This window comes from Pelophylax lessonae, assembly GCF_965119305.1.
Source record: "Pelophylax lessonae genome assembly, chromosome: 8".
Taxonomy (NCBI): Eukaryota; Metazoa; Chordata; class Amphibia; order Anura; family Ranidae; genus Pelophylax; species Pelophylax lessonae.
The window spans coordinates 22,564,693-22,579,866 of NC_138775.1; the positions used below are offsets into that span (position 1 = coordinate 22,564,693).

Sequence of the window (15,174 nt, forward strand, 5' to 3'; positions counted from 1 at the left end):
GTGCAGCCTTTTTACGGAGCATCAGAGCAGCCCGGGGGGGGGGGGGGGGGGAATTGCCCCCTGGCCAAGTCCTCCCCTGGGTAAAGGGCCGCTGATTAGCTCTTTACCTCAATCTGTGATCAATCACAGAGCACGCCACCCGTGCGCCGCAGCGTGCGTGATCACAGGACATCGAATAACTCCTTCCCAGAACTGGCCGGCTGCTATGTAGCTGTTATTGGCTACAGCACAGTCGGAAAGTGGTTAAATACCACCAAAAGAAAGCTCTAATTTGTGTGAAACAAATGATACAAATGTCATACAGATACAACGTTGCATGACTGCGCAATTGTCTTTCAAATTGTGACAGTGCTGAAAGCTGGAAATTGGCCTAGGCAGGAGGGGCAGACAATTCCCAGTACTGAAATGGTTAAAAATGTCCCAATGCAAAAAAAAAAAAAGGCCAGGGGGTGGAGAGTGATAAAGTGGTGGAAGTAGCACCTAAAAAAAAAAAAGGTGTCTTCAAATACAGCGCATTCACAGGTCTGCCGGTCGCCATTTTCTTGTAGCCCATCGGCAATTAGGCCCACTGCGTGATCCGCTGAAGCAATAGGAGTCACTTTCGTACGCCGCCATTTTCTCGTAGACCATCGCAAAGCTGAGGTAACGTCAGGTCCCCCACGTGACCCCGCTGACAGAAGGCAGTAGTCTCCGCCCACCTCACGTGACTCACCGAGGAGCTTCCCCCCTGGTCACGTGCTCGGAGACTGAAGGCTTCAGGAAGTACGTCCAGAAGGAGGGCTGTGGATGTTCTCAGGGCCCCGTTGGGGGAGGGGGGGAACCCGACCGAGCGGTGAGAGGCGGAGGAGGAAGCGGCGGAGGAGGAGGAGACGGCCTGTACCAGGCCTCTGAGAAGGAGAAGACGCGACGGCCTCCGAGGCGGGGGGGGAGGCTGGGCTCGTCACCAGCGGAGGCCTCCCGCGGATTCTGTCAGCAGCTGAAGAAGGCCGGAGAGGGTGAGTCAGCGAGGGGGGGAACCAAATGTGTCCGGACCTGCGGGGGAGGGAGCTGTGAGAGGGGGGCACTGAGGAGGGGGCGGAGCCGTGATATCCGGTGGGGGGAGATTTATCTATAAACACACCGATCAACCAGAACATTATGACCAGTGACAGGTGAAGGGATAACACTGACTTTATCATTACAATGGCATCTGTGAGGGGGGTGGGGGCAGGAAGAGAACATGTTGTCCCTGAAGTTGATGTGTTTGTTTATGGGGCGGTCAGGGTGTCCATACTGACCCCTATCCACAGCCAGAATCCCCTCCAATGAGCATCAGAACCGGACCCCGGAGCGATGGAAGAATCCAAGAATGGATCAAGGAAACACAACAACTAATTTAGGATGTTGACTTGGCCTCCAAATTCTCCAGATCTCAAATCTAATCCAAGCACCTGTGGGATGTGCTGGAAAAACAAACCAGTCCGATCCCTGGAGGCCCCTCCTCCTCCCAACTTACAGGACTTAAATGTCTGCTTTCGGGGTGTAATACCGCTTTGTTATGCTGCAGCTTTCCCGTCCTTTCATGTGATGGCCGCATTCCTTTTCTGTCTTAGGCTTTCTTTGTTCTATTTTTAATTGGTGATCCAGCCAGTAGGTCTGTTGTTGTTTTTCGAAAGCGTGAACTCTCCAGCAAAATGTATCAGAGGGATGAGACGAACCACGTCCCGACCGTGCTACAACAAAATGATGGCTACAGCGTGGTTGTCCAGTTCCGGGAGGGCAATTTTGATTGGTGCGCGCTGATCGCTGTGCCTATCAGTTCAACCAATCAGTGCTTCCTATTAGTGCCCATCGGTGCAGCCTCATCAGTGCTTTCTGTTTGTGCCCTTCAGTGCTTCCTATTAGTGCTTCTTATGAGTGACCAGTGCAGCCTTATCAATGCTTCCTATTAGAGCCCATCAGTGCTTCTTATTAGTACCCATCAGTGCAGCCCCATCAGTGCTTCCTATTAGTGCCCATCAGGGCCTCCTATTAGTGCCCATCAGTGCAGCCTCATAAGTGCTTCCTATTAGCGCCCATCAGTGTTGCCTGGTGCTGTCTATCAGCAGTGCCCATCAGTGCTTCCTAATCGGGGCCTCCTATTAGTGCCCATCGGGGCCTCCTATTAGTGCCCATCAGTGTTGCCTCATAAGTGCCCATCAGGGCCTCCTATTAGTGCCCATCAGTGCAGCCTCATAAGTGCTTCCTATTAGCGCCCATCAGTGTTGCCTGGTGCTGTCTATCAGCAGTGCCCATCAGTGCTTCCTAATCAGGGCCTCCTATTAGTGCCCATCAGGGCCTCCTATTAGTGCCCATCAGTGCAGCCTCATAAGTGCTTCCTATTAGTGCCCATCAGTGCTGCCTGGTGCTGTCTATCAGCAGTGCCCATCAGTGCTTCCTAATCGGGGCCTCCTATTAGTGCCCATCAGGGCCTCCTATTAGTGCCCATCAGTGTTGCCTCATAAGTGCCCATCAGGGCCTCCTATTAGTGCCCATCAGTGCAGCCTCATAAGTGCTTCCTATTAGCGCCCATCAGTGTTGCCTGGTGCTGTCTATCAGCAGTGCCCATCAGTGCTTCCTAATCAGGGCCTCCTATTAGTGCCCACCAGGGCCTCCTATTAGTGCCCATCAGGGCCTCCTATTAGTGCCCATCAGTGCAGCCTCATAAGTGCTTCCTATTAGTGCCCATCAGTGCTGCCTGGTGCTGTCTATCAGCAGTGTCCATCAGTGCTTCCTAATCAGGGCCTCCTATTAGTGGCCATCAGGGCCTCCTATTAGTGCCCATCAGTGCTTCCTATTAGTGCCCATCAGTGCTGCCTGGTGCTGTCTATCATCAGTGCTTCCTATCAGTGCACATCAGTGGGAAAAAAAACGAACTGCTTGCAAATTTTTATAACCTAAACTAAGAGAAAACGTTTTGTGTTTTTTCTTTCAAAATTTCCGTTCTTTTTTTCATTTATTTAGCAAAAAGACTCCATTGGTGATGAAATCCCACTAAAAGAAAGCTCTATTTGTGTGAAAAGAATGATATAAACGTCATATGGGTACAGTGCTGCAATGCACGCAATTGTCGCTCAGTGTCACAACGCTGAAAGTTGAAAATTGGCCTGGGCAGGAAGGGGAGGGGCAGTGCCTGGTAGGCAAGTGTTTTTTTATTTATTTATTTTTTTTATTCATGTAAAACCTTTAGGGCTCTTTCACACAGGCGGACCGTTCAGATCCGCCTGTCCGTTTATTTTGGTGGATCTGAACGGTCCCCCCATGCATCTCTATGGGGCATCGGATGTCAGCAGAGACATGTCCGCTGACATCCGATCCGTCATATCTGGATGGATGGAAACCCCATTTTCCATCCGTCCAGCGGATGGGATCGGATAAGAACGAACCGACAGTCCGTTCCCATCCGATTTCCCCATAGAGATGCATGGGGAACTGACACCTCCGTCTCCGCACACAGCATGGAGAACAGCTGTCATCTGCCTGCTTAGCGGGGGATCGGTGGATCGATTCCCTGCTGAGAAAAACGTACGGAGTGTGTGAAATGGGCCTTATCCCAAAAGAAAAAAAAGCTTTAGTAGCTGATTATAAAGCATTAGCTGGAGTTTGGCTTCAATTAGTGTATCTAAATCTGCTAATACATCTTAAACCCCCCCCCCCCCCCCAGACTGACAATGTGGTGGTCTGCTGTGCATCCTGTGCTCCTTCCAGAGTGGGTGGGGGTTTAATCACCATTGTTTTTTTTTTTATTGTACGTTATGTTGCAGGAAGAACAAACTTTTTTTTTTTTTTTAATAAAATTTTGCCAATATGTATTTTATTCTTCTTCAGTGATAGGCAGCAGTGATGAGACGGCACTGATTATCTGTGTAAATACTACACATACAGATCGGCTCTTCTTTCCTCACATACCGTCTCTGCTGTGTTTGGACACAGCTGGTCACAAGGTAAAGGGCCGCTGTGATTGGCTGTGGTCAGAGAGGGCGCTCGATGCGTGCATGAAGGAGGACGTCCTCCCAGAACTGGAGGGCTGCGCTTTATCTATCTATGGGCGGGAAGCGGTTAAAGAGGATTCAGGCATTTATACAAAAAATAAAGACGGCCTCAAGGCCAAACCTTCTTTTTTTTTTCTTTAGTTTTGGATAGAGTGGAGAGAGATTAGACCCCCCCCCCCCCCCCCATCCGTTTTTATTGCTGTCTGTGCTGTGCCCCTGTTATGAAGATTCATTCTCTCTATCTGTCTTGATTACCATTGTTATTGAAAGTAAAAGAGAATTGCAAAATTTTGGGTTGTCCCCATTAAAGTAATAGAGGGGAAATCTTCAAATGGGGACACTCGTTCTGGGGACCTCGGAGTCCCCAAGGGATTTCCTCTCACTTTTCTGTTTGGCTATGGAACAGGAAGTGAAAGGAAATCTCTGCAATAGGACAGACATGGAGAAGAAGAAAAAAAAAATCTGACAGCGGTTATTCCTCTCCTCTTTACTCTATCCAAAATCAAAAAACATTTTTGCCTATAGTTCTACTTTAACCCCTTCCGGACCATCCGCCACAGTTTTACGTTGGTACTTTGAAGTTGAATACAAGTATTATGGCAGATAGCTGCCATAACCCTGTTATTTTCTTACTGGGTGGGCGGTCCTCTTTCATATAACAGTGGTCCCAGCGACAGATTTTCCGCGGGATCACTTTTATGGGCGGCGGGAGAGGAGCCCTCTCCCACCTCTTCCCGGTCGTTTTCCCCGCTTACCGGAGCCGTCGGTAGCGGGGAAATCGATCTGGTTTGTCCATGTCCCAGGCAGGAAGTCGAGTGAGAGCAAGCTGGCCCCCACTCGACTCTATGGCCTTGGAGGACCAGAGCGACGTCATACGTCGCTTCTTCCCAATGGCCTTAAAGAGCCTTCTTTTTTTTTTTTTTTAATTACTTTTTCTTCTTCTTCCCGGCTTTTAACCTCTGTACCAAAAGCCGTACAATTTTTTGCATGGAAATTTGGCGTTATGTATTATAGGCCTACAATTCTTAGTACAGTAATTACTGACTTAAACCTGACCAAAACAAGACTCTAGTAAATATCCTAGATGTGATAAATTTGAAACACAAATGCATGAATTATAATTTTTATTATAATACAGGTATTTATACAGGTTATTATTATATTATATTATAATATTATATAATCTAATATTATATTATAATATTATTATATAATATAATTATACAATATTATATTATAATATTATTATTTATTAGGTTAATACAGGTTATATTTGTCACAAATGACAATGGCAAGTTGCACTGAAAGGGCACTGTATCTGATACTAAGGTGATACAGTGTAATCCTCTCAGATTACATTGTATCACCTCCTTTTTATGTGTTTGTGTTTTGTGCAACATTTGAATTTCCCTCCCAGTTCCGCTCCCATGCACCATTGCTGCTGCAGGGAACGGAACCAGGAAGTCATCAGACCGACGGACGAGCGGCGGGGATCTCGGCGGCGATCACAGCAATGGGAGATCATCGCTGGATCGCCAGGAGAAGGTAAGGAACCCCGCTGCAGGCTCTGCACATCTACCCCGAGCGTGACTCAGGGATACCGATAGGAGCATGAAAAAACCACCCCGAGTCACGCTCGGGGATACCGCTAAGGGAGTTAAGTATTGATGTGAGGTCTTTTTGACCCCAGATCTCACATTAAAGAGGACCTTATTTCTATTACAAGGGATGTTTACATTCCTTGTAATAGGAATAAAAGTGATTAAAAAAAAAAATTTTTTTTTTTAAGGGACAGTGTAAAAATAAAAGGTAAAGTAAGAAAAAACAAAAAAATGTTTACAGCGCCCCGTTCCTCCAAATTTGTGCACAGAAGCTGGCGCATACACAAGTCGCGCCCATATATTTAAACGGTGTTCAAACCACACGTGTGCTATAGCTGCGATCGTTAGAGTGAGAGCAATAATTATAGCCCTAGACGTCCTCTGTAACTCTAAACTGGTAACCTGTAGACATTTTTAAAGCGTTACCTATGGAGATTTTTTAAGAGGTTGTAAACCCATACAAACATTTTTTTTTTTTTTTTGACCTGAAAGAGAAACACATAATGAGCTAGAATGCATCGCATACTAGCTCATTATGAAATACTTACCTTAGAACGAGCCCCCGCCGTGCCGTCCGCCTACCTGTATGATGGGCGACATGTCCAGTCGCCCGTCTTCTGGGATCGCGGCATCCCGCCATCTGATTGGCCGGAGCCGCGGTGACGTCACTCCCACGCACGCGCGCGGGAGACGACAGTCACGGCACGGGCTCTGAAGGAACGGCACCAGCGGCCGTTCCTTCAGAGCGCATGCGCCAGTGACGTCACTGGCTGCATGTAAGGTAAATATCTCCTAAACGGTACATGTTTAGGAGATATTTATAGTACCTATAGGTAAGCCTTATCAACTTGCAGAGGAGGGTTTACTTCCTCTTTAAGTACCGTAGTCTGTTGCCATTCCACGAGCGTGTGCAATTTTGAAGCATGACATGTTGGTTATCTATTTACTCGGCATAACATCTTCCACATTATAGAAAAAAGTTGGGCTAACTTTACTGTTTTCTTATTTTTAAATTCAAAAAAGTCTATTTTTTTCCAAAAAACTTGCATTTGTAAGAATGCTGTGCAAATATGGTGTGGCAAAGTATTGCTGACAATCTAAAATAAAAAAATGTATATATATAAATGTTTGGGTGTTCTAAGAAATTTTCTAGCAAAAAATACAGATTTTTAACTTGTAAACAACAAGTGTCAGAAATAGTCCCGGTCCCTCAGACTCGATTCACACTGCCGCGACTTGTCAGGCGACTTGTCAGCCTGACAAGTCGCGGTCCATTGACTGCTACAGGACCCGTTCTAATAGGAGCGACACAAGTCGCTCCGACTTAGAAAAAGGTTCCTGTACTACTTCGGAGCGACCAGGAGCGACTTGCATAGACATTCATTATATGAAGTCCGTGCAAGTTGCGCCGAAGTCACGCTGCACGGGACTTCACAAGTCGACCCCCGAAGTAGTACAGAGTCGTGTCGCCATAGTGTGAACCGACTCTAAGTGGTTAAAGGAGAAGTACAGCCAAAGCTCTCCAGTCGTGTCAAACTAGAGCGGGATCTCCAGATGGTTTAGGAGTTCCTCCAGTCGCTAGGCTGGATAGTCAACAAAGAGAAGTCTTCTCCGAAGCCTTCCCTAAGAGTGACAATCTTTTTGTGACAAGATTTCCTCACTGGATCAAAAGATTTTCCTTCCAGAGGAAAAAGTTTAAAAAACAACTCAAATGATGGCATCCTTATTCCCCGTTCGCACGCGTCGAAAATTGGCAGGGAATTTTCGTCCAACGTCCGATCTGCCGATTTTCGGCTTGTTAGTATGATGCTTCCGACAACCAACTCCGACGTTTCGGCTGATGGTGTTCAGGCTATAAGATTTTTGTTGGCCGTCAACACAACGGCCGATTTTCGTGCAGTCAGTACAGATTTCGACAGGGAAAAATCTGATGAGCAAGACTGGGCATGCTCAGAGAAGAAAAAGCACAAAGAAAGTAAACCAACACATGACATCACTTCTGAAGTAGAATTTTGTTGGCCGAGAAAATTCGTGTGCAGTCTAGGCACATTCCAACCAACAAAACACAACTTGGACAAAAGTCGGACGATCGGTCAGCCAATAATCGTTGCGTGTGTACGAGGCTTTAGAAACCAACCAGCCACTCAGATGTCTCGAGCCGTAGGCCTTATGACCTCTTGCTTTCCGGCTGTGCGCGGTTCCTCCAACGTCCTCTTCAGTTATTCCTTCTAAGGAACTGGGACGGGTCTCCAAGTTCTTTAACCTTAAAGCGGAGTTCCACCCAAAAATGGAACTTCCGCTTTAGGTATTCTAACCCCCTGACATACCACATTTGGCATGTCATTTTTTTGGGGGGGGAGCGGGTACCTAGTTTTGACAGGTACCCGCTCCTACTTCCGCTTGGAGCGCCGCGGCGCCCTGAACGGAAGTTCTCCTCTCCCCCTCCCTCCCTGCAATCTTCTGGGACATGTCAGAGGTCCCAGAAGATTGCCGGCCAATCAAGACGCGCAGCACGACTCGCGCATGCGCAGTGGGTACCCGGCTGTTAAGCCGCAAACTGTCACAGCCGGGTGCCCACAGCAGTGATGCCGGCGCCGAGGGAGAGGATTGAGGCTTCGGGCGGCCGCATCGCTGGACCGTTGGACAGGTGAGTGAAATGGCTGGAACTCCGCTTTAAAGGAATGAATTCCCTCCAAAGTAAAGAGAACCCTGTGGTAGTGGAGGTCACCACTTCACATGACCAGAGGGCTGGAATGGGTCTTTCCAATATCTCAGAGGAGGAGGAAGAATGCAAGCTCTTATGGATGGAGAGCCCATCTACAAAACGACAGCGCAGGGAGAATGGTCCTCGGTGGAAGCAAGAGCATCATAAACAGTAGCGTACTTTAACAAACAAGGGGGTACAAGAAGTCGGACTTTGCAATTCACAGCCCAAAAGTTTCTATCTTGGGCCAAGGTGAATCTAGCCTCCATTTCAGCACTTCATCTGAAAGGGACTCAGAATTGTTTGGCAGATTACCTCAGCCGCTACCAGGTGTGTCGGGACAATTGTTCCTTCAACCTGGAAATGTTTGCGGAAATTGCCAGCAGTTGGAGTTCCCCAGAGGTGGACCTTTTTTGCAGCCCAATCAAACAGCAAAACAAAGATTCTTTTCCCTGAATCCAGGAATCAATCTCTGGTCATTCAGCCTCTACTACACCTTCCCTCCTATTAGATTATTCCCGGAAGTCCTCCGGAAGTTTCTTCTGGAAAACACTAATTTGATCCTGGTTTGACCCAAAAGGCTGTGGTTTTCACGCCTGCAGGCCCTAGCCTCGAAACCTCCAGTGACTCTCCCTATGAGACAGGACCTGTTGTCTCAGGGTCTGATATCTCATCCTCAGGTGGCATCATCAAACTTAACAGCTTGGTATCTGGAGAGCAGTTCTGGCTCGTTGTCTCATGGGCTGTGCTGGAAGACGGCTTGAGAAAAGCTGAGTTCGACTTGCCAGTAGCTCCTTTTCTGAGACTCTTCCAGGATAGCCGGATTCCCACCCAGTGATGTCTGGTGGCCCCCGTGGGGGGTGGAACAGAAATTGGCCTTGAGTACCATCAAGGGCCAGGTGTCTGCCTTAGTGGTCTTCTTTCAACAGCCCTTGGCCACATCTTTGGGAGATTCCCCTGCTTACGCTGTCCCAGGAGGTGGCTTTTTTGGTGGCTCTAACCTCTGGGCGCATGGTGTCTGAATTGGCGGCTTTACTATGTCCACCTTACTTGGTGGTGCACAGTGATAAGGTGGTTCTTCGCCCCTGTTCGTCGTTCTTTCCTCAGGTTGCCTCTGATTTTCATTTAAATGAAGACATTGTGTTTCCTTCCCTGTGTCCCCAGGCCAAAACATCCGAAGGAAATTTCTTTGCATGTCTAGGATGTGGTCTGGGCGATTGGGGTGTACCTGGCAGCTACGAAGTCTTTTAGGAAATCAGGCTCACTATTTGTGCTCACAGATGGGCCTCGGAAAGGGTTGTCCGCTTCCTCTGCGACCATTTCCAGAAGAATCAGACAGACGGTGATTCAGGCCTATTCCATCAGGGGTCAGGTTCCTCCTTTCCCTGTCAAGGCGCACTCTACTCGGGCGCTCAGTGCCTCCCAGGCCTTCCGTCATCAGGTGTCGGTGATGCAGGTTTGCGGGGCGGCCACCTGGTCGTCGGTGCACACTTTTGCAAAGTTCTATAAAGTGGATGTGTTGGCATCTGCGGATGCTTCCTTTGGCCGCAAGGTTTTTCAGGCTGCTGTTTAGAGGACCTGGTCCTCTTTGAGGGTGTATTGTTTTTTCAGGTGAGCTCCAGTTGTTTTGGTTGAGCTCCTGGTTGGCTATAGTTAGACTTGGGAGTTTCTTTTTGCTGCTCCCACTCCTCATGTTCAACACTACTTTGGGATGCCCCAATTTTTAAGAAGATAAGGAGCTGTGTCCGTCTATGAACGAAAGAGAGAATGGGATTTTTAACTTGCCGTAAAATCCATTTCTCTCATGTTCATTGAAGGACACAGCACCCACCCTTCTGTGGAGTTGTAATTCTTCTGACACTGCTTATAATAAAACTGAATACCTATAGCAGAGAGAGGGAATATACCCCCTGGGACTGCCCATAGGGGTAGCCAGACATTTTTTCTGCCTAGTGTCCTACTCCTGTAGGGGGCAGTATAACCCAATGGTTATGAAGATTAGGTGCTCTGTCCGTCAATGAACATCAGAGAAATAGATTTTACGGTAAGTCAAAAACCCATTTTGATTGGTTTGCGCAAAAGTTATTGCGTTTACTAACTAAGGGAATGATTTATGTCATTTTTATTCTTTTTTTTTTTTAACTAGTAATTGCAGCGATCTGTGATTTTTTTTTTTTTTTGCTGGAATGCGACATTGCGGCGGACAGATCGGACCCCTGACTAACATTTCTGACACTTTTGGGGTTACCAGTGACATTACTACAGTAATCAGTGCTATACATATGCACTGTTACTGTAAAAATTACACTGGCAGGCAAGGGGTTAACTTTATTAGTGATCAAGGGGTTAAGTGTGTCCCTAGGGGCGTAATTCTAACTGTAAAGGGGCGTGGCTTGTGATGTAACCACAGAGACATACGATCCTACATAGCAGGATCGTATGATCTCTGTTCTTACATCAGGGAGAATGACAGGCGGCTTTGTTTACATCAGCCGCCTGCCTTTCTCCCTCTCCAGCGGGAGATCGCGAGTAGCCGGCGGACATCAGAGCTGTCAGTCACTTGCGTGGGGATGTCAGGGAACGAGCGGGGGTGGGAGCGTGCCTCCGGTGGCGCACGCTCGCCCCCTGCAGGCTCCTGGGGGAGCGATGTAGTACTACGTCGCTTTGCCCAAGAGGGGCTGACTGCTGCAGTAAATATACTGTGGGCGGTCGGCAAGCGGTTAAAATCACTTTATCACAGGAATTTTCTTTTGTTTTATTGACAAACTGAATCAGTCATTCCCAGCAGCCAAAACCCTCCACCAATCATTGACCTTCAGGCGGGAGTCGGGGGAATACCAGTTTTAATGTTCAACTGAGCATTCAGATTCAGGGCTGATAGCTGTCGTCGTGTTTTTGTTTCTTGTCAAGGAAAACTTTTAGAAACTCAACAGTAATTGTCCATTTTATAAATCATTCCCTGGCTATAAATAGAAAGCTGACAGGTTCAGCAGGTTAGGCTCTGTTTATGTCTGCGTGTTTTATGTTTGTAAGACACGGTTTTATATCCTCGTATTTTGCTGTTTTACAAGCATAGCAAAGAGCACAGACAATCAGGAATACGTTATCCTGACATTATTTTTGCCTCTTTCTCTCAAAGGTGCACTTTTGTGGAATGATGGAATAAGATGCCTTTTAAACCTCTTGACATTAGCACCTACCTTGTTCTGGTTACCATTGTCATTTAAAATAATGCTGAGGTGATATTTGTGTACAAATCCAAAGAATATTATACCTCCCATAATCATCCAGATTACCCACTTGCCAGCTCCATTCACCACTTAAGCCCCGGAAGATTTTACCCCCTTCCTGACCAGGGGGTATTTTGCAATTCGGCACTGCGTGACTTTAACGGATAATTGCGCGGTCGTGCAACGCTGTACCTAAACGAATTTGACGTCCTTTTTTTCCCCACAAACACAGCTTTCTTTTGGTGGTATTTGATCACCTGTGCAATTTTTTGATCATGCGCTATAAACATAAAAAGAGCGACAATTTTGCAAAAATAACAATATTTTTCACTTTTTTTTTTATATGAAATTCCCCCCAAAAAAATGTAAAAATCGAAATTTTTTTTTACATTTTCGGCCAATTTGTTTTATGCTACATATGTTTGGTAAAAAAAATCGCAAAAAGCGTATTTTGATTGGTTTGCACAAAAGTTATTGTGTTTACTAACAAAGGGAAATATTTTTGTTGTTTTTTTAACTCGTAATGGCGGCCATCTGCGATTTTTGCGACATTGCGGCGGACAGATCGGACCCTTGACTGACATTTTTGACACTTTTGGGGTTACCAGTGACATTTCTACATTAATCAGTGCTATACATATGCACTGTTACTGTAAAATTACACTGGCAGTGAAGGGGTTAACTTTATTTGAGAGGGAGGGGCTGTGTGTGTCCCTAGGGGCGTGATTCTAACTGTGATTGGCCGTGGCTTGAGCTGTAGGAACAGTGATCAACGGTCCTACATAGTAGAACCGTATGATCACCATTCATACACAGGGGGAGAATGACAGGCGGCTTGTTTACACTAGCCGCCTGCCTTTCTCCCTCTCCTCCAACGATCGCCGAGTGACCGACGGACAACGGGTCCACCGGTCACACGCGTGGGGGGGTCTGTGACCACGCGGGAGTGCGCCGGGGCGCGCTCGCTCCCCAGAGCCTCACAGGCTAGTGACGTATATATACGTCACTTTGCCTGTGAGGGGCTGACCGCCGCAGTATATGTACTTGCAGCGGTCGGCAAGTGGTTAAAACTACAGTGTGGGCCGGCTGCGAAGAATCGCGTATTTCCCGGTAGGGGACACGTGTTCGCCCACCTGGCTGTGTGGTTACTGCCTTTAGCACAATACCGATCAATGGTTCTCGGCCAAGGATTTATAACCAGGGCCCCCCGATTGTCGAAGTGAGCGACTGGACAGAGCGCTGTTAGTGTAAACCACACAAAGCCCTCTTCTGACAGCAGTAATGTGCTGGTTTTGTTTCCCTGAAAAGCAGGGAACAAAAACTGGCACATGCCTTTATTAAATGCTCCACACAGTACACACATTACACATAGTTAGGCACACATTTTAACCCTTTGCCCCAAATGTTAACCCCTTCCCAGCCAGTTCATTAGTACAGTGACCGTGTATTAGCACTGATCACTGTATTCGTGGCAGTGGCAGTCAGCGTCAGATTGCCCGAAGTATCGCAGTCCCATTTATAAGTGTCTGATCCCCTCTATTAGTAGCTATTATTAAAAAAAATAATTCCAGTAAATATACATTTGTTTTTACCCTTTTTAACGCAAATCAATCAATATACACTTTTATTGGGATTTTTGGGAGCAAAAATGTAGCAAAATTTAAGCAGAAATTTGATTGTTTTTTTTTTTTTTTTCCCTATTGGTTATGTTTTATAGCAGAAAGTAAAAAAAAAATGGGATTTTTGACTGTAATATCCATTTCTCTGATCGTTGACCGACACAGCTCCTGATCTTCCTAACCATTGGGTTATACTGCCCCCTACAGGAGTAGGACACTAGGCAGAAAAAGTTTGGCTATGCCTATAGGCAATCCCAGGGGGTATATTCTCTCTCGCTGCTATTGGTACTCAGTTTAGTTGCAAGCAGTATCAGAATTACAAGCAGTATCAGAAGAATTACAACTTCACAGAGGGATGGGTGCTGTGTCCTTCAAAGAACATCAGAGAAATTGATTTTACAGTAAGTCAAAAATCCCATTTTCTCTTTCGTTCACTGATGGACACAGCTCCTGATCGTCTTAACCATTGGGACGTCCCAAAGCAGTGTTAAACATGAGGGGTCGGAACAGCAAAAAATTCCGAAGACTAAACTGTAGCCAACCAGGCAACAGGCGCTCAACCAAAACTGGAGCCCACCTCAAAAACCATATACCCTCAAAGAGCACAAGGTCCTCTAAACAACAGAATCTGACGACCAGGTGGCCGCCTTGCAAACCTGCATCACCGACGCCTGATAACCGAAGGCCCAGGAGGCACTGAGCACTCGAGTAGAGTGTGCCTTGACAGGGAAAGGAGAAACCTGACCTGTGATGGAATAGGCCTAAATCACCTTCTGTCTGATCCATCTGGAATTAGTCGCAGAGGAAGTGGACAACCCTTTCCGAGGCCCATCCGTAATCGCAAATAGTGAATCTGACTTCTAAAAGCCTCCGTAGCTGCCAGGTATACCCTAATTGCCCAACCACATCCAAGGCATGCAAGGCAATTTCCTTGGAATCTTTTGGTCTGGGGCACAGGGAGAGCAACACAATGTCTTTATTTAAAAAGAAATCTGAGACAACCTTTGGAAGCAACGACCGACAGGGGCGAAGAACCACCTTATCTCTGTGAATCACCAAGTAAGGTGAACGACATAACGCCGCCAGTTCCGACACCCAGAGGTGATAGCCACCAAAAAATCCACCTTCTGAGACAGTATAAGCAAGGGAATCTCCTGACAATTCTCAAAGGGAAGACATCTGGAGGACCGAAAGCACCAAATTGAGGCTCCAAGGCGGCAATGGTGACCACACTGGAGGAACCAAATGTCGAACACCCTGAAGAAAGGCATGCACCAGGGAGTGTGTGGCCAAGAGTGGTTAGAAGAAGACCGCTAAAGCCGATGCCTGGCCCTTAATGGTACTCAAGGCCAATTTCTGTTCAACCCCCCCATTAAAGGTCAAGATCCAAGAGACTCACACCAAGCGATGTACGTTTTCCACGTACGATGGTAGATCTTCTTAGAAGTAGATTTCCTAGCTTTTAACAGCGTTGGAATCACAGATTCAGACAAACCCTTATCCTTCAGCACCTGGCTTTCAACAGCCAAGCCGTCAAAGCCAGCGACTGTAAAACAGGATGGAAGATTGGCCCTTGGGACAGTAGATCCTCCTGAGTGGAAGCTTCCAAGGAACGTCGGCGACCAGCTGCACCGGATTGGTGTACCAGGCTCGGTGAGACCAGTCAGGAGCCACTAAGGTGACCAGAATCCCTTCTGTCTCGATCCTTCATAAAAGTCCTGGAGAGGAGGAAAAGTGTAAATCGCATGATACTCACCCCACGGGGCCGACAGCGCGTCTGTGGGGGCCGCCAGAGGATTCGGTGACCGTGCCATTAACCTGCGTGTTTCTGTGGAGCCGAAACGCCAACAGATCCAACCCGGGGGTGCCCCACCTGAGACAGAACTGATGAAACACCTCCGGATGAAGAGACCATTTCCCCTGGTCAACGCCCGCTGACTGAGGTAATCTGCCTGTCAGTTTTCCACTCAGGGAATGTGTATGGTGGAAAGGGCTGAAAGGCAACGTTCT

General features: G+C 47.2%; 1 protein-coding gene and 1 long non-coding RNA gene across 3 annotated transcripts in view; one reads left to right on the forward strand and one right to left on the reverse strand.

Moving 5' to 3' along the window:
* Positions 1-15,174, reverse strand: part of LOC309561462 — a 266,849-nt gene that overhangs the window by 224,177 nt on the left and 27,498 nt on the right. The gene's annotated exons all lie outside the window — the stretch shown is intronic.
* Positions 864-15,174, forward strand: part of USP19 (ubiquitin specific peptidase 19) — a 150,952-nt gene continuing 136,641 nt past the window's right edge. For both annotated transcript variants that reach the window (XM_082265345.1, XM_082265346.1), the window contains exon 1: positions 864-995. The gene's annotated coding sequence lies outside the window, so the exon portion shown is untranslated. The remainder of the gene's footprint in view (positions 996-15,174) is intronic.